At 30.4% G+C, this 21,049-nt stretch overlaps 1 pseudogene across 1 annotated transcript in view; it reads left to right on the top strand.

Moving 5' to 3' along the window:
• The window catches only part of LOC143232341 (stomatin-like protein 2, mitochondrial), a 28,579-nt pseudogene that overhangs the window by 6,600 nt on the left and 930 nt on the right, over nucleotides 1–21,049 (top strand). Inside the window, exons 3-13 of the transcript XR_013017500.1 lie at nucleotides 514–532; nucleotides 3,683–3,820; nucleotides 4,675–4,774; nucleotides 7,280–7,338; nucleotides 9,923–10,051; nucleotides 10,201–10,257; nucleotides 11,118–11,210; nucleotides 11,590–11,597; nucleotides 12,481–12,552; nucleotides 17,310–17,389; nucleotides 18,506–18,635. The product of XR_013017500.1 is annotated as a stomatin-like protein 2, mitochondrial (transcript). The remainder of the gene's footprint in view (nucleotides 1–513; nucleotides 533–3,682; nucleotides 3,821–4,674; nucleotides 4,775–7,279; nucleotides 7,339–9,922; nucleotides 10,052–10,200; nucleotides 10,258–11,117; nucleotides 11,211–11,589; nucleotides 11,598–12,480; nucleotides 12,553–17,309; nucleotides 17,390–18,505; nucleotides 18,636–21,049) is intronic.

Below are 21,049 nucleotides of genomic sequence, written 5' to 3'. Positions count from 1 at the left end.
ATAACGGTTGATGTTTAAATATTTAAATGTTATGTGAGAGAAATATCAGTTATGATGTTGTGAAGAAAAAAGTTAATGCAGGAAGATATTCGGCTTCCTGGAATGGAGAGGGCGCACAGAAGAATAATATAGACATAAATGTCTATATTATAGACCTCTTACATTTATCGTGATTCTGGTTAACATTTAATAGACTATGAATATAACTTTTGTGTTACAGAGAAGAGGTTTAAGTAAATATATGCTTTAAAGAAATGCTCATATTACTATCGTATATGACCTTATTTGTTTATCTGTTGCATAAACTTATTGGTTTACTCTTCCTTTTTGATGGCTTCATACTTCTAAGGTACAAAGGTATCTGATCTTTTGTCAAGCCTGACACTGCTTGTTGGTTAGAGTGCTCTCGACTTGCAGTTTGAAGGTCGAGAGATCAAAATCTGTTGCTGAACATGCTTTTCCTTTTATCTTTTGGGATGTCAGAATGTGGTAACCATACTATTCGTTGGTAAGAGTATCCAAAGAATTGACAGTGAGTGGCATTTATTAACTTCCTTGAGCTTCAAAATTATTGATGGCTGATACAAATATCCCTTTGGTAGCTCTGCACAAAATTCAGTGAATGATCATTTCTTTTGTGTTAGATTAAACTAAAACTGTTCAAACTAGCATAATTTGCACAATTAAATCATCAACTTTGGTTTAAAATTGTATAAAATGTTATAAAAAAGGACTAAGGTTTCCAGTGATCTTGTACATGACATATCTCAGTTTTGTCAAGAGTATCTATGAATAATAACCTAAAATCATCACTTTCACAGATTATCCAAGCCTTAACAATTTGAAAGATTCTAGAGATAGCACTTCCTTATTTTGTTTCTTCCTTAGAAAACAAGTTTGTTTTCCTTTATTACTTAAGTTTTAAACCAAGTATTTTAGAGTCTTGTTTATAGACTAATTAGTAGTAAGAGTATCAGCCACAATACGTTAAGTCTTACCAAAGTATGAATAAAAAAATGTTTTTTCTCCGAATTAAGTTTATTCAAAATCGCTATAAAATGAAATGTTAAAATACCGTGTTTGGTACTGCTCTTTGTGGTACATAAGTGAAAGTGTCTATCTTGATTTTCTCATTTGTATGGTTAGTGAGTGTAATACCCCATTGTATCAGGTCATCCCATGAGTAATGTCCAAAATTTCAATACAGAAAGTGCATCATCATTTCTGTCTTTGTAGAAGGTTTTAATGACTAAAATGTGTAGTAGGACCTGTATAAAAATGTTCAGACAAATAAAAGAAACTAACCCAATTCCACTTTTCCAGGTCTTTAATCAAATAAACCCTTATGAAAATGGATGCATCTGAGGGGCACATTAGAGCACATGCTTTAAGAGTTTAAAAAGGGCAATAGTGCAGCAGAAACTACACAACATATTCAAAGTGTTTATGGTGCGGAGTCTCTCAATGAAAGAAAATGTCATAGATGGTTTCAGAAGTTCAGATCAGGTGACTACAGCTAAAGTGATGTGCCACGTTAAGGTCGTCCTGTGAAGTTTAATGATGTCTTGTTGCTGGCTGCACTTGATGAATATTGTGCTGTAACAACTGAAGAACTAGCACAGAAGCTTAAATCAACTCATTCAACAAGTCACTGTCATTTGCAACAGGTTGGAAAGGTTTTGAAACCTGGAAAAAGTGGTCCCCCATGATTTGACAGAAGCCAACCTTAGAGCAAGAGAGGACATTTGCACATCTCTGCACTCTTGTGAACATAATTCACCTTATTTTGGACAGGTTAGTGATTGGAGACGAAAAATGGATATATTATAAATATGTTAAGCCCTGCAGACAATCAATGGCTTAGTGCAGGTACACTGGCTAAAGCACAGCCTAAAATGATCTCCATTCTAGGAAAGTCTTGTTGAGTATTTGGTGGGATATTGTTGGTGTGATCCACTTTGAGTTGCTGCCACTCAAGGTAATGATTACATCAGACTTATATTGTCAACAGTTAGAGCACTTGAATGTTGCACTGGAAAAAAGAAGCCTGCTTTGATCAATTGTAAAGGTGTTGTGTTACACCAGGATAATGCATGGTCCCATACAGCAAGGATCACATCTACAAACATTGAAGAGCTAGACTGGGAAAAACTTCCACATCCTCCTTATTCTCCAGACCTTGTTCCATCTGATTATCTTATCATCTATTTTAAAGTTTGCAGAACTATCTTGATGGAAAAGAGCTTGGAATACATGAAGGTGTCAAAACTACCCTCTCTACATTTTTTCTTCTAAACCACAATAATTTTATGGAAGTGACATTCAGAAGCTTGTGAATCTTTGACAGGATGTAATTAATAATAATGGAACATACATTATTAATTGAGATTAAAAGAGTTGGAAATCCATTGACATAAGGGATGACCTGATATATTAGAAAATACAGTTAAAAATCATTCTTGATGATGAGAAACCTACTTGCAATAAAAATGTATCTCAAAACAGCTTTTATGGGTGTTAACACTTTTATTGATAAGGAGAGAACTTGGTTTTGACCTACCTAGGTCACCTTCAGGGTAAGGTTTTTCTTAACCTGAAGATGACCTAGGAAGGTAGAAACATTCTCTCTTTATCTATAAAAGTTAAAAGATCAGTTTAGTTTAAACATCAGTAAACAAGTTATTTTTAAATACAATTTTCTTTTACAAGTTTCAGTTTATGACTTTTTATCTATTTAGAATAGATCATGTTTAGTTACTGTATAATGATAACTTAGTGGCATTATTAAAACAAATGTAAATGGAATACAAAGCTTTAATTAAAGTACAGAACAACGTTTTGACCTACTTAGGTCATCTTCAGGTTAAAATGTTGTTCTATACTTTATTTTAATTAAAGTTTTAATACCAATACCAGCTGTCTTGAGAATACATTTTTACTTTAAATGGGTTTCTCATCATAAGGGTGTACAGAGTTATTTACTATATGTATTCCAAGATTTGTTAACATACTAACTTTTTGTTTACTTTAAATGTATTGTAGGTTAAAATTCTGATGATTGAAAGCTGAAAACCTTTATTACTTGCTACGATTATTTTTTACTGAGCACATGATAAGCAGAAAAAAACCATACATTTGCATATATGTATACACACACACACACACACTACCACAGTTTTGCATGTAAAATCCATCTAATCTGTGAAAACAATACTGTACAAGAGAGATCCACAGAAACATAAAAGTTTAAAGGTATATGACTCATCGTAGCATTTATGATTAGATTACAAAAATGACATATTATTCATTTTTAATAACAGCCCAATGCTAACCACAGTTGTAAAATTTATAAATATGTAACTGGCTAATTCTAAAGTTATTTCAGTCCAGCTTTAGAATGATTGCCAATTGAAGAACTGTTGGTTAGCAAGCAAGTCTGTGGATCTTTTATTTTTACAGCTGTGTAATAAAATCTGATTAAAAAAACTTGTGGTATGTGCAATATATATTCTTTAATCAGTATTATAGATTGTTCAGCTATCTATTATAATCCTTTATTACAGTCCATTATTATTTTAACAAAATATACAATTGATGTTGTTGGTACAGTCCTAAACTTTGTAAAGGAGCTAATATGAAATGCTACTTATTTGATGATTTTCAGAATTTTTTCTTCTAATAGGTTTCTCCTACCTTCAAGCAACTGCAGTTTGTTAAATGGAGAAGCACTACACCCTTAAACACAGTTATTCTTTTTGTTTCACAGCAGGAAGCATGGATAGTGGAACAAATGGGCAAATTTTGTTCTATCCTTCAACCTGTAAGTGTTTATTATTATACCATACAAAGACGGGATTTCAGTTAACAGCCTGTGAACAATCATGTTAAAAAATTGCAAATACATATGAAAATTTATGATAAAATGGTTCTTTGATTAAAAGTTGTTTTAAAAATTAAAATATTTTTTTAGTTACCTTAAAAGTTCATGATCTAATAATTTTTGAAGAGCTCTGAAACTGATTTTTTTATTTATATTCATTATGAACATTTTTTTGTGTGTGGAAAGAGTGAGATAGTTACTCCAGTAACATGCAGTAATATAAATCATTTTAACTACAGTACGTAATAGAGCTGAGAACTAATTTGAGTTAATTAGTATAGTCAATTACCAGTCAGCATTGATTATTTTGATCACTACATAAAAGAATCAATTAATTGAAATTAAAATTAAATAAACTCCTACCACTAAAATAATCTGTTAATTAAAATTAATGCTTCCAATTAATACTGTTTTTGATTTTTTCAATTATGCACATAATCAAAATATTGTGGTTGGTTTCTCATTGTTATTTATGATTAATTCAGAGCCATTCAGCTTAGTTGGTTATTGTTACTAATCATGATAAAAAAACAACTGATCAAAGTTACTGTTTCCAATTATTATTATTTTCGATTATTCCAATTATTGAAGTTTGATTTTGAGGACAATCGGTTAGTTGAAAGTAATCAATTTATAAGGCTAGTGGTTAATTGATTATCAAATTCAACAAATGCCCAACTCTATTGCATTGTGTTGGTGAAAGTCATAAATAAACAAGTCAAGGTAGCAGAATTTCCACTGCATTTTTAAAGTTTTTTGAGTAAATATTCATATCAAACATATTTTCATCATAGGGACTCAACATATTAGTTCCAATTGTAGACAAAGTAAAGTATATTCAGAGCTTAAAAGAAATAGCAGTTGATATTCCAAAACAATATGCAGTTACTTCAGGTACGTTTTTCAGAAGCTGTGATAAAGTTTGTTACACTACACTTATAACTTAAAAGACAATATATAAATTGTATTTGACTAATTATTAAACTAAGACTGTACAAGCTGGTTAAAAATTCTGAACTTAATTATATTACAAATTTCAAAGTTTCATAACACTAGAAGCTTGCTCTATGAACTGTGAAAGCTAGTCCATATTAAGTTTAGAATACTTTAAAGGCTACTGTTAATTACAGTATAATTTTAGATCTAAATGCACTACTTTTATTCTAAACAACTACCATATCTTAGATGTGATTCAAATTCAGGGTTACTTTCATTGAGAAAAAGTAAAAGATTTATAATGGCATTTTATGGAAACTGAATTAAAGATGTGAAGTACAATAACAAACTATGAAATTATTATTATTTGTTTTTCACAATTTTCAACTTTTACAGTAAGGAATAATATTTTTGAAGCAGGTATGACATTTTGACCTCTGGTATGGTCATTCTTAAGTACACAAGGCTCACCTAACATTATCTTGAAGAACAAGTGAATTTATTGTCTACTCTTCCTTAGTATAAAGAGAGAAATTTTTTTCACACGTGAGTACAGTTAAAACAATATGTTCCAGATTTTATTACTGTGGCAACAATTGTGAAAATGTTATGAAGAAATTTGACATTCAGAGCAGTCATCACTGCTTCTGCACTCGTTGATTTCAATGAAAGTTTGGCATCTGTGATAAAATTAGGTGGGATTACACTCTTTACAATATATGTAAGTAACATAAGCAGCAAATGTGAAAATCTGAAGACCACTGGAGTCCTGCAAAGTTATATGTTGAACAGGAACTTTCCTATTTAAGTCTGAACTTCTGCTACACGAAAAATTACAAGTCTCCTGTTGTATTATGATATACTTCTAGTTCATTACTCTCAGTTAATATTAGTTTAAATGTTCTAATTTTTATGTTAACACTTTTGGATACTATCAGTTTACTGAGTTACCTATCTCTTGTCCAGGTTATGAACTTAAAAAAAATGTTAGGGCAGGTACTATGATAAATTACACAGAAATCCTAACTTTCACACAATTTATTTATAACATACCAGGTATTACAATATTTATTATTACCTGAACAAAAGTGTTGTATAAGCTTTGAAAATTTTCTATGCATGCATATGGCCAGATGGTTAGGACACTTGATTCACAATATGAGGGTTGCAGGTTTGAATCCCTATCCAATCAAACATGCTTGCCCTTTCAGCCATGTGGACATTTTCATGTGATGGTTAATCCCACTGTTTGTTGGTAAAAGAGTAGCCCAAGAGTTGGCATTGGGTGGTGGTGACTAGTTGTCTTCCCTCTAGTCTTTCACTGTTAAATTAGGGATGGCTAATGTAAATAATCTTTGCGTGGCTTTGTACAAAATTCAAGTCAATCAACCAATTCAACAAACACTGTGCATACACTTAAAACATGGTATTTATTATGTGATAGTCAAGATAACATTATAGGAAGAGGTAGTGGCTGTAGGTGTGCTTTCTGTTACTTGCTTTCAACACCCAACTTTTAATGTCATTCCACACTATTTCATATTATTAATTAATTGGTGTTTATTGGCTGCAGAAATATTGTGTGAGATGGAGTTGTAAGGCCAGTGGTAAAAGTAGGAAGTGATTACAACTCAATAAATGGCTCTTCATATCAACTATATGGTAGCTGTTGGAGTTGCAACTTCAGTTGAGTTTATGTACTATTGCAATAGATGTGGCTGTATTTTCCAATGCATTTCTTCATAGAGAGTGCTGGTGTACCATCTGATATGTATATATATATATATGACACTTGCTTGTCCTTCCCCACACTGTGTATGTTATAGAAAATATTAAGTTTTTTTCGATGTAAGAATGTGGTACTATCTGTGAATGTAGTTAATAAAAGTTGTGTTTAGTGAAGGCTTAAGTAATGTTAGGCTTGAGACATAGATAGATTTCAGTGACTGTGATTACAATTCTTTTGTTTTATTTTTGAAAGCCTGTATTTAAAGAAATACTGTTGCAATTATGATAGTAATTTGACAACAGATTGTTTGCAGATATCTGCTGGTTATTATTAATCCTTTTGTGTTCAGTGTATGTATTGTACATCTAATTTTCAGTTATATTATTTAAGCAAGGTATAAAATTTTGGAATTTACTTTAGTATTTAATCCTAAGTATACCTGTTTTCTAAAAAAAATTCATGAATCTAAGAGTAGAACTACTTTAAACACAACTGGATTAAAACTACTTTAAACCTGTATGAAATGTCTTTTTTTTTTCTGGTTACTTACTGTAATAAAATATAACTGAATATTTTTATATTTATTCATGTTTGTGATATTTACTGGACTGTATAAAATGCTTTTTTTTTTTTTAGAAGTAGTGAAACTTTTTCCAAAGATATATTATGAGAGTAAACTTGCTTTGCTGGACTATTCTAATTTCATGTTTTAAAGTGTTTAAAATGTTTTCCAGATAATGTAACTCTAATTATTGATGGGGTCCTATACCTTCATGTTGTTGATCCTTACAAGGTAAGACAGTATTGTTAAAGTTTGTTGTATTGAAGTGTTTTCTTTTTATACATTGTAAAAGAACAAAAATCTTATTGTTTCTCTTCCAGTTTCCTGCCCTTTAAAATTCTTGTAAATATAATTATTTTCTAATTATAAATCAAGGTGCATAATGAACAATTAACTGTGTATTATAATGAGTTTTTAGTACTGTATGCAATGCATCAGAGTAATAAGAAATAGGCTTGTACAAACTAATCATAGCTATGATTTAGGAGATTAACTTATAAATAGAAGTACTTCTATTTAGAGACATATTGCAAATTTAAGGATCTAATTTATGTCAGGAACTAAAAATATATAAACTGATATAAAAAAAAATTCCTGTTTAAAGATTGGTTTGAGATAGTTTTTCTTCCATATACTTCCCATATCTGTAAGTGCCTCATTGAAAGTTGTTTTCATCCTGACTGAATTTTTTCTTTTCAACACTCAGTATGTTGAACATTACTACAAAAAATTGTCAGATTTAAAGATTAGCAGTTGTTTTATTATCTTATTTGTTTAATGCTTCAAAAATATGCATAGCTATTGAATTTGTTTTCAGTTTTTTGTTTGAGTTAACAGTTTGGATTTCTCGTGCGTATATATTTTATTTATTTGTAAAATGAGTAAAACTGTTAACTCGTACACTTCTAGTCAGATCTAAGCTATTTAATTCTTTAATTTAAACAGTAACTGTGTGAATTAATGTCACATAAATGAATTGGCTAATCCAAATTACAATTAAAAGAATTAATAAAAATAGTAGTTTCTGAATTTTGTTGTTTTTAATTATTCCAACAATTGTTTCATTAAAATTATGATTAAGTTGATTGTTACTAAATAATCAACGAGTTGAAAATTATTGGTTCATATTTTTACTGGTTTGATTATTCCACCAATTGAATAATCAAAATTATAACAAAATCATTTGTCACAAAATATAATTAATAAAATTAGGGATTCTGATTATTCCAACTATGTAAGTAATCAAATTATCATTAATGTGTTTGTTGTTATGTACAAAGTAACATAAAGGGCTATCTGTGCATTTTCCAATTTTAATCTTATAAGTTGTTTTTTTTCTTTTACAATTTTTTTTCAAATGTGGTGATATAAGTGAGGTGGGGAATCATGGTTTGAGGGTCTTGGGCTACATTCTCATTGCTACTAAACTTGCTAGCCATATCTTTGTTATGGCAAAGGTGCAAAAGGTATCTGTCACTGTCACTATTTTTGAACTGTTGACCAGAGGGAATACAAATGGCTAATAGCACCTACTGCCAGCAATTTTGTTTTCTTTCCTTTTTGAACTGCTGACTAGAGCTATTTAAACTATAACATAAAAGTGTATTAATGATTTTACTGAAACACAAGTGGCATAAACTCTGAACTTTAACTGTTAAGTAAAACACAACAAAGGTATAAAGAAAACTACATGACCATAAGTTGGTTCTCTGAGTTACCACAGCATCAGGTGTGATACAGAGAAGGAAAATAAAGGCATTTAAATTTTTCTATAGAACAGAACTGGCCCTGCATGATCAGGTGGGTTAAGGTGTTTGACTCGTAATCTGAGAGTCACGGGTTTGAATCCCTGTTGCACCAAACATGCTTGCTCTGTCAGCCGTGGGGGCATTATAATGTGAATATTAATCCCATTATTCGTTGGTAACAGAGTAGCCCAAGAGTTGGTGGTGGGTGATAATGACTAGCTGTCTTCCCTCTAGTCTTACATTGCTAAATTAGGGACTGCTAGTACAGATAGCCCTTGAGTAGTTTTGTGCAAAATTCAAAACCAAACAAACAGAACTGTATGAACTATATGATAAACAACAGGTCAAAGCCAGTGAGGTCTACATAAAACTATAGGATGTTGATTATCAATTTAAACTGGTCCATTTTAAAAATGTAATAAGTGGCCTCTTACTGGCTTAGTGGTAACTCTGATTTAGCATGCTAAAATTTAGGTTTTGATGCCCATAGTGAGCATAGGAAAGATAGTTGTCCTGTGCTTGATGACAAACAAACAAAACTAGAAAATATAAGCAATAAAGCTTATTCGTGCTAAGTGACAAAGTAATTTTTTACCAGGAGTGTTAAAATAATATATAAGAAATAATGTTGAATGGTATTTTGTGAGTGAGCTTAAACATTTATCATATTACAAATAATGGATTTATTTTCAATTCTCCATCTATATGTTTCTGTAATCATTATTAATAATCTTAGACCCACATTTCAATACCTTACCATTACAGCCAGTCTTTATCTCAGTCAGATATTAAAATTAAATACAGTCTGTTTTATAGTATTTCTCAGTATACAACATGTTTAGTGTTGAAAAATCTGTTCGAATAACTTAATGATTCAAACAAATAAATGTTAGATTTACTTGCTTATTTGATCAAGTGGGTGTCTGAAATATTTCAGCATTGACCGAACAGATGCCAATGACAAACTTTGAGTACTGTTGGATGTTTAGAAATTATGTCTATAAAAGATTTTTAAGACTCATTATGAAGTATGTAACTTAAGTAATTTGGTATTGTTATCTTTGCAGGCCAGTTATGGAGTGGAAAATCCAGAATTTGCCATTACACAGTTAGCTCAGACAATAATGATATCCAAGCTTGGTAAAATCAGTCTAGACAGTGTGTTCAGAGAGAGAGTCTTAACATTGGTATAGTAGGTAGGTAACCTATAACTGTTATTGTGTTATGATTCTTGCATAAAATTTTTATATAAAGTAATATAACCTGAGAAGCATGTAATGTATGATATTGTGCTTTTAAAATCTAGGATAATATTTTTATTTCTCCTTCTTTATTTTATTTACAGAAGAAATAAATGAAGCCAGCAGCTCTTGGGGCATTGATTGTCTTTGATATGAGATCAGTAAGTATTATTTTCTCTTTTTGTGTGAACTGTTAGATATGTAATTAAATTTAATTTTTATGAAAGAGTGTATGTGATGACAAAACCATTAAATCTTATGGAATTGTATCTGTCACTATAGAATGAAGTACTATAAAGTTAGGTCAAATCCTAAAATCAACCTGGTAATGAAAATATTTAATTCAGTGTATTGTTCTTATATATAAGGGTTATAATGTAGTATCTCATCAGTTGGTTCCCATGTTATTAACAATATTTTTGGCTGTCATATTTCTAGAAGTATCTTTTTAAAACATTTAAATGTTAAAGAAACACAAACCAATCAAGTAAAGGGAGAAATCAGCTAGTTTTACTATACTACTGGAGGGGGTTTGGGGCCAAACTTTGAGGGGGGGGCACAAAAGTTTTACTTAATAATTGTGAATGTTTAATGTGTGCTATGTCTCACAGAGAAAAAAGTGAGGGAACACCCCACCTGTGCTTGTGTGTCACATCTTGGAAGTTATATCGTAGCAGGTAGAATGTTTGGTTTCTTAACTCATCTGCTCTATCTTTGCTACTCAGAGTGAAAATACTCAGTAACGAGACTTGTACATGACACTAAACTTTTTTTTTTTTGTAATTGCATTGATGATAAAATTAAATTTAGGTTTTTATTATTAATTTATATTTCCTACTTTTATTGAATAAGAACATTTATGAAAGAATTTTGCTGCAAGTTAAAAGTAATTGGTTGTCTGTTGAGGATAACCACCTTGAAGAGAATGGAAGGATTTATTTCTGAATGAATTAATTTTTTGTATATGTTATTGTTTTTTTCATCCATAAATATGCACTAACTACTATATTTTACTTTTTAGGGGATATAAAATTACTCGAGAGGGTAAAAGATGCAATGCAGATGCAAGTTGAAGCAGAGAGGAAAAAATGTGCTGCAGTTTTAGAGTCAGAAGGTAACGACATTATTATCATATTATAATTTTATTTAAATTTTATGTACATACACTTCAAGCAGAAGGTAACAACATCATTATCATATTATAATTTGACTTATACTTTATGTACATACACTTAGAGCAGAAGGTAATGACATCATTATTATATTATTATTTGATTTAAATTTTATGTACATACACTTCAAGCAGAAGGTAATGACATTATTATAATATTATAAGTTGATTTAAACCTTATGTACATATGCTTCAAGCAGAAGGTAATGACATTATTATCATATTATAATTTGATTTAATCTTTATGTGCATACACTTAGAGCAGAAGATAATGACATAATTATCATATAATTTGACTTATACTTTATGTACATACACTTAGAGCAGAAGGTAATGACATCATTATCATATTATTTAATTTAAATTTTATGTACATACACTTGAAGCAGAAGGTAATGACATTATTATCATATTATAATTTGATTTAAACCTTATGTAAATATACTTAAAGCAAAAGGTAACAATATCATTATCATATATTATAATTTGATTTGAACTTTATGTACATAAACTTAATGCATTATGTGTTAAACTGTTTTGTATCTGCTTCTGTGGCATTGCTGTATTGTTAGAATTGGCTCTATATCTTGACAGAGATGAATATTAATGCTATCTCAACAATGTGCTTTCTACAATATTAGAAATAAAATATTTGTTTCTAGAGTGTTAAATACACATGTAAGTTATAAGAATATTATCTTTTGACATTGAATGTAGTTTGAAAATGATAGTAAATCATTTATAATAATTTACATACCTTCATCTTTATTGTGTAGTATTAATATGTTTTGTAGTAATATAATTTTGGAATAAGTGATATGTATTTTCTAAAATACAACTAACTCATCAACAACAGTACATTCATTGTTTATACTATTTCTGTGTGTATGTTGTTGCTATATATTAATTATAGGTGGAACCAATAAAATATTGAATCACACAATTTTTTTGAATACATGAAAATCAAGTTGAAGTAGGGTTTAAATCTGGGACTGTGCAAATAGGATACATAATTTAGTTGACTAAGCTGTTTTTTTGGATAAGAAGACCAATTTGAGGTGTTTTAAAGGGTAGAAATAGAAAATTCTGTGGTTTCACACCATTATAGAGACTGTGTGTACACACTATCTGAGTCTTATGTTTTATTATAAACCTAACTTTTCATTATAATTTGTTCTATTAACTTTGGTATTAGAGAAGCAGATATCATTAGGGCAGAGGAAACAAAAAGGCCCGAATCTTAGCTTCTGAGGCACAAAAAATGGAAAAATTAATCAAGCCCTAGGTAAGTTAATTAATATTCTGATAAAATATTTCTTCAAAGACTGTGAGCTTTAAAATTTCACTAGGTATATTTTTTTGTCCCACCAAACATGCTTGCCCTTTTAGCCATGGGGACATTATAATGTGATGGTCAATCCAACTAGTTGTTTGTAAAAGAGTAGCCCAAGAATTGGCAGTGGGTGGTGGTGATGATGACTAGCTGCCTTCTCTCTTGTCTTTCACTGGTAAATTAGGGATAGCTGGCAGAGATAACCCTAATGTAGCTTTAAAAACTTCAAAACAAACAATTTTGAGATTTTTGTAAAATTTCCAAAGAGTTGTCAAGTAGTTTCTTAAAATAAGGGCTGCAATGAGAAATTAAATTATATAAAGCAAATCAAAGTTTCATTATTGTTTAAATATCTGTTTAATCAATGTTTTTCTAGCTGTATATTATACAAGTTCTGTTTGAAGCCAGTTTTTAAAAAAAACTTCATCTTGATCATCAGCATACCTCAAAAATGAATACCCATTACTTCCATATGACTTTTTTAACACAGTAAGTGTTAATTAAATGGAAATATTTTTGTTGTACTTACAGTGAAGAAACCCTAAGGAAATGTAGTGGTACTTCTTTCACTTTTACCTGGGTAAGAATGAGTAGGAATACTTAACAGTTAAATGAAATCTCTCAAAATTGGCCTTGTCTAGGATCACATTTTACACCAGGTTACAGGGGTAACCTTAGCGTATATTTAAAGTGCCAGAATGAGTGTTCAATTTACAGAGGTCGATTAGTTTTTGAGAGGCTGTTTTAGAGATTTCACTGTATATTGAACTAAATGTTCTTTACCAGATAATGTATGGAAACTTTTTATTACAGTTTGGGGGTAGCTGTATATTCACATGAACAAATAAAGTTTAGTGCTGGTTTGTTACCGTAAGTTGATTCACAGGGAATTAAAAGTTGATTTATCTTCAGGAAAAGGATTTTTCAAGCTCTACAAAGAAAACTCCTTGTTCACATATTTGCCTTTAAGCAAATTATTATGCCCTCTAAAGGACTTGAAAACTGGGTTTTGGCTAAAGCTAAATTCAATACAACATAGAGATATTTTGCAGTGAAAATCCTGTCTGAAATCTCCAACAGTGAGAGTACCAGTGTTATAATGAAACAGAATATGTGTCTTATTAAAGAGTATGTCACACAAACAGAAGTTCTTAGATGAAAGTTATTACTTCTTATCATGTGATGGGATTGCAGAGCTGTTCAGAAAAATGTTTGTAGAAAGTGTTGTTGTAGAGAACATTATAGTGTGTAGAACTAAGACATTTCCCTTGATGTGGAATGATTTAGGACCCTGCTTTTGAAATATCTTGTTTGAAAGAACCTGGATGGAATTCTTCAGGCACTGTGTTGAATATTGATTATACTAGTAACTCTTGAGTATGTAAACAGTGTGATCTCTGTATTAGATCAGAGAGAAGTTCACAAACAATGTGAAGTTACCTGTCCACTGTTGAAGTCATCACTGACATTATTGGAACAGATTCACTTTCTTCTAAGCTTGAAATCTCTTTGATAGTTTTCTAAAAATATATTAGCAGGACTACCCTTTAGATCGTATTCTCTACTGAGAAATCTATATAACCCAAGTCACTGATGCTCTCATTTTTAAAAAGCAGTGCTGTCTCAGTACAATATGGAAAAAAATCTCTGTTTATTGATGTTGAAAAACAGAACAGTTAATTTGCTGGCATAGAGATCAGAAAGAATCTGTTTCATCGTTATTGCAAAAATGTTATCTTTAAAAACATGCCACCATAAATGTGAGAAGATATTTGAAGACTGTTACCAAATATCTTCAGAAAAAATTATTGCCTCCTGTCAATGATCTGCTTGTGGAGTATGCAAGTGATCATCTTTTAATGCCCAAAAAAATGAAATAATAGAGTTAAAAAAGCACGAACATTATGCTGTCAGTGTCTCAAGGTGTTAAAGAGCATGCATGTATAGTTGACAGATGAGTGGAAAATACAGCAGTTAAAAAATTTGACCCAAATCTGGAAAAGGTGGCAATTTCAAAGTTGAGAACATTTTTGTACCTTGCATGTGGCAATGTCAAAGTTGAAAGCATCTTTGCACCTTGTATGTGGTAATGCTGAAGTTAAGATAAGTCAGTCTGAAAACAAGAAAACATTTATAAAGGATTGGGCTCTTATGATTAAAATTGGTTACTAGGCACTTGGTATGTTTTCTGTAAAGGAAAAAACTTGGCAGTATGACATTCTGGCAAAGAAAATGCCACACTGCTGAAAAAGCACCCGATCAACATGTTTGGTTTTGCATAAAATGCATTTAGTTTGAGTGCAGCTGTGATTATAGTGTTTCACGTCAAGTAAAAAGAAAGTCCATCTCCCACCAAATGCATATGCATCAACACCTTTTATAAACTACTTTAAATATGTTTTTATGCAAAATAATTCTTCACTAAAATTAGCACAGTGAAGGACATGACAAAAGTTAATGGGGAAATAGTTTCAAAAATATCTTTAACATAAACTTCACTAAAAATCAAACATTTGTTCTCACAATGTGTGCATATTTAAGCGAAGGCCTGAAGAATGAATTAAAAAGGCCCAAAAGAAAGGGGAGGAAAAAAAGGAAAGAAGATTAACATTTGGAATTTGATTGAACTAGTGGAAAGCTTGGGGGGGGGGGGAGAAGCCCAGTGTATAAAAGAAGATCTATGACAGGAGAGGAGTAACAGTTTAATTGAAATTAATGTCAGCAGAGAATTTCTTTGAAGAAGAAGCTAAAGAAAGGTTTTAAGAGATTCCAAATTGGATGAAACGGGTATTTCTCAGGGACCTACTGAGGTAACAAAATCTAAGAGAGGAAACAAGGCAGAAACTAGGAAAGTAAAACAGAAGACTTAGGTTAATAGTGATGTTAGTTGATATTTGAAAGACTAGAATGTACTGCCAACAAAGATGTGGTTTATTGGTCAATGTTATATAACAGTTTGGCAACTTAGACTTACATCACTATGTTGTTGTTGTTGATGTTTCTAATTTTGACTGTTAATTTGTTTGTGATTTGTTTAAACTACTTGCTTGGAAGAGACTTACTTAGTGGATTCATGCCCTTTTTGTTTTTGTTCTTTAAAGTTTATAAATCAAGAATGGATTTTTTTTCTGACTTCATACCAGAAGGTGGTCTTAAGTTATTAATAAAATGTTTAATTGTGAAGTTATTTGTTTATTCATTATGCTCAGGAAAACTGTTATGCATAAGATTTATGGCAATATAGGCTGGACTGGATTGTTCCTAAATGAGGTGATAGTTGTTTTTCTTTTCACTTGAATATCAGTTTCTTTGTTTACAAGTACACAGTGAAAGATTACTATAGTCAGTTGCTCCTTACAAATAGCTTGCTAGACATCTCGTCCTCTAGTGGTACAGCTGTAAGTCTACAGATTTACAACGCTAAAACCAGAGGTTTGATTCTATTTGGTGGACTCAGCAGATAGCCCAATGTGGCTTTGCTATAAGAAAAACATACACAAACATAAAAACATGCTAGACATCTTCATTAGAAGTATTTTTGTTTGGTGATTTCCCATCCATTTAAAAAGTCATGGTTTTAATTATAAAGGTGGAAGTCATTTACGTTTTGTAATCTTCATTTAATAAACTGATTATAACCAGTTTTTTTTTTCCTTGTGTCATTCAAGTATTACATGTGCAATATTAACCAATGCTGAAGGTTCAGGGGAAAAACTGGTTATGAAGCAAAATAAGTCATGTCTGTGAATTTATTTATTGCTGTTTTTTTAAAAAGAAAAAAAAAGGTAAGCTTCTGTTGTAGTTGCTTGACAAACAGTATTGTAAGAAAATCTTAAATGCTCAATAAGTTCCTAAACATAGCCCTAAAATGATTTGAAAGTAAGTCTTGAATTAAATGATTTGAATCAGCATTTGTCCAATACACACACACACACACAACAATTAAAAGGAGTACAATAGAAATATAGACTCGTCCTGAAATAATCCTAATTGTTTCATTGTTCTTATTTTAGCATTGCACTTCTTTCAACTGCATATGAGTTCTAAATTTTTGTCAAAAGATGTATGACAGTCTGTATATATCTTTAACTTTAAAATAGTAGATTTTTGTTAAATAAATATGTAAGATGTATTATTTATCATATATATATATACACATATATGCCACATCTTGTCATTTAATTTTACTTATTACAACAACATAATCTGTGTGATTTCCTATGTTTAAATAAATAAAATTTTCATTCTTAATTATGGATGTGTAGTTAGTATTCTTTAGGGTCTTTGATGTATTAAATCTGTAAAAACATGTCTTAAAAAGAAGAAAATTAAAATAAAGTTAGATACAATAAACATTTTAATGCATATAAATTTTACAAATTTTTGTCTTTGATTATTTGTACAGAAACTTTGGAATGTGTCTTTGAGAAGCTCTGTTTTATCTTTATAAATATCGGTCTTGGCTGTGCAAGTTAATGCTGCCGATCACTTTGAAACTTGTGAATTAATAAAGTTATCTCAAGCATTTTCAAGTTAATTTGCATTGTGCTAAATTATGTAGCAGTTCATACTGGACAGATTGATTAGGTGTTTTGTCAGTGTGAAGTATTCCACAGAATATCAGAGTGAAAGTTTTAAGCTATGTCTACAGTTGTTATTTTAAGCATTTCACACACGTGTATGAATAAGTTTCATCTGTTTCATGTCAGGTGAAGCTGCAGCCATTCTTGCAAAAGCCAATGCCAGATCGAAGTCATTACTCTTTGTTGCAGAGTCATTAAAAAAACAGGTAAGATATATTTACTTTTCTGTCTGTAAGCAAAACCATTCCAAAACAAGAATTGTTTTCAAACCAAGATGTATAACTTTAGTTCTCTAGTGCACACCTGTAAATCAGATTATTAAATTTAAGGAAATGCATAGCTCCAGTGCTGTTTCACTGATGTTTTGCTTAAAAATACTTTAAGGTTGATATTTTAGTTTGGTAATATTTATTTATTATATTTTGCAAAGAAAAATTAAAGTGGTTTCTTTCAGTCACTTACTGTTATTTGGACTACCAAACTTTGCTTTAGTTGGCTTTCATTACTGATGGATGATTAAGTTATTTTTCTTCCCTTACTTTAAGACAGTTGAATTATAATTTTCAATGACTTACTAATCCGGAAATGTTATCCTATTACTCTGAGTATCCATGGGGTGAAATAATTTTTACACACTTGAATGTAATTGTGGTAAAAGGTTTTGAAACAATGATTTCATAATTTCCAGATTTGAAAACCAGTTTTATTGCATGAATATGTTTTCCTGTTTCACATTGATTAAATTTGTTTTTTTCAGATGTTTACACAAAAAAAACAACAACTGTCCTTTGAAAATTTATGAACACTGAAAATGAGTGTTTATCTGAATATTATTTTTTGTTGTTGTTTTTGTTTACTGTCTTTAATGTTATACTTACACACTGTGCCAGTATATGATAGAAACTCATCTCACTGACACTTTCATGAATTTAATAAATTTATGTAACTGGAAGTTCTAACATTTTATGTTTTCATAAATAATAATAATTATGGTTTATCTCAAAGTTAAGATTCTCTTGCCAACTTTGTGAGATAAGATACAGAGCAAATTTCTCAAAGTTCTGTGATCTAATCAGACACTTTCTACTTAAAATGTTTGTGTACAGTGTTCTGTGGTAATGTTTGCTTGTGAAAAATCACTTTTGTAACAGCCAGAAGCTCTTTTTTTGATTAGATATTTTTAAACAGCACATCCCTCACGTATACGTTAATGATGTATTTTCAGGTATTGGTTGTTTACATGATAAATTTGAGACAACCTAGTAATGAAACACAATAACAATTGATTAAAGAATCACATTATTTTGGGTTGTTATTTATAGCATGGCATGGATGCTGCATCTCTGGTTATAGCAGAACAGTATGTAAATGCCTTCAGTAAAATAAGCTAAAACAGGAAATACATCATTACTTCCAACTAACACAGGATATATATGAAGTATGGTTACTCAAGTAAGTAAATGCATTCTATCACTTAGAGTGTTTTTATCAAAGTCATTGTCTGTCAAATATATCTTTCTCTGAGATATGCTTGTGGAACTTGTACCATGTTTGTTATTTGTGTGAAGAAAATACAACAGGACCCACAATAAAAATATATATTTAAGGTCCATGAAGTAATTTAATTTCTCAAATATTTGTGTGTTTGAAGTTTAATTAGATTGTGGATTGTAGGGCAAACAGTAAATATATTAAAATAATAGTTGAAAGTTATTTTTCACAGCCCTGATCTTGTCACTGATCTAATTTTGTGAACATTTTGTCCATCAAAGACTAGAAATTAAAATCATAAGTAAAAGATAAAAATGCCTTATAATAGAGCAAATTTAGATTTGTGTAATTTATTAATATCTACTAATTTGTAAAACTGTTCTTGTAAATGATCAGTGTTGGAAATATGTTAAGTCAAAACAAACTAGAAAAAAGAAAACTATAATGTTTTCTGTTTTTATATTTTCTATTTACCTTCTAGTTACTGTGTGTATTTTTTTACCTTAATATCTTATTTCTGTGATATTGAGTTTATCTAATACATAATGATTTTAAATATTTTCACTACATGGAAGTTAAAGATGTCTTACATAAAATTAAAGTTATGTACTTATATTTTTTTGTCATTAAAATGGCAAAAAAATATTACTGAACTATTTATTAAAGTTTCCACTTGTTAATTAATTGTAATATATGCCAGTAGCAAAATGTTTTCCATTTCTTTCTGGTATACAATTTTGAAGTTAAGTTCAACTGAAAGTTTCTGTTTCTTGAAGCTGCTGATTTGATAACTTACTTACCTGTTTTTAAAAATTTATTTCTTACATAATTCTCAACCCATGCTATTTTGAGTGTTCCATGATTATAATGACAGGCCAGTTTTCATACTTAAATAATGAGGTATTGTTTCATAATTAGGAATGGTGGAAAACTGTTCATATATTTTGATAACATTCATAACCAAAAAGGGAGATTTTCAGATTCAGATTTTAATTTTTTTTTTAAATAGTTGAGAGTGCTTACTGGTTAAAATAGGCAGTTTCTTCTTTTTCTTGAATTAAATCACAGAACATTCAGTATACTTAAGTTACAATAAATGTATAGAGTGTGTGTGTGTGTGTACTGGATAGTCACTTCATTGGGACCAAGAAGCACGTCTGTAGGATTCTTCATTTATTTAAATGAGTAAAACTGCTGGTTAGGAGATGTGGTAAATGAGTGGTTGATCCTTAAAGAATACAAAAGTGAAATATTGTTATGTTTAGTTTGTTAGACAATGGGTAAAAATAAGAATTTCTTCAACTTTTCAAAAGATATAATAGTGTATACCTTTGTAGCAAGAGCACCATTATAAAAGACCATTTATTTACCCAGCTCTTTGAAGGCACTTGCTATCAGGATTTGTTGAAAGTGGTGGTAAAGATGGAAATTACCACTCAATGTTCATTGGAAGAGGGATAAAACAATGGACAGCTTTGTAAGCAAGCTTTTATTAAGGATTTTTCAAAAGTACATGATCTACAAGTTTTTATTGTGTAGTAGCAGAGCATCATAAGGTTTACCTACTGGTACATGTGCACAATAAATAAAAGTCTGGAGATACAGCTTTTGAGTGGATTGTTTAATTGTATTACAACATTTCAACCCTTTCCGGCCATCATCGAGCAACTGTTGTTTATTTTGAGGGTGAAGAATAGTTACTTTATGATGGCCACATGAGTGGTCAAAAAGTTGGAATAAAGTTACATTAACTATTCATTCAAAACCTGTATCTCTGAATTTTTATTTAAATAATGTAGTTGATTTTGTTTTCTCACAACAATGTATGAATAATGTTTTACTCTCATTTCCATTTGTATAATGGTGGTGATTACTTCTAAAGAATATGCCATGTAGGAATTTTATTGGGCATTCCACTCTGTAAAAATATCATGTTCCACTGAGCCTCCCATAATTTTAACTTGTTTAGTTTTTATGGGAAAGATTATTGAGATTATGGTATTTTAAATTTTCCATTAAATAATTTAGAACTGTGCATCATCGTGGTTTAATTAAGAAAGGAACATAGGAACCCTGATTTAGAACTCTACATCATCCTGTTTTTATTAAGTAATAGGAATTGAAATGTTCACTAACATGAGCCCTGCTTTAGAACTGTGCATCATCCTGGTCTAATTAAATAATAGGAAATGAAATGTTCAGTATCATAAACCCTAATATCAATGTGCAAGAGATATTACACCTGTAATATTGGTCAGTAAATGATTATTTCTAACCATACTAGTGTACAAGGAAAGGAACCAAAGAGTACATTTGGTCTTTACGTCATTCGTAGATTATTTCTTTTCTGGAGAGCATAGCATAAGTCATCCTCA

This window comes from Tachypleus tridentatus, chromosome 1 (assembly GCF_004210375.1).
Source record: "Tachypleus tridentatus isolate NWPU-2018 chromosome 1, ASM421037v1, whole genome shotgun sequence".
Lineage (NCBI taxonomy): Eukaryota > Metazoa > Arthropoda > Merostomata > Xiphosura > Limulidae > Tachypleus > Tachypleus tridentatus.
The sequence above is the reverse complement of the archived record's forward strand: the minus strand, read 5'-3'. Positions and strand labels throughout refer to the sequence as shown.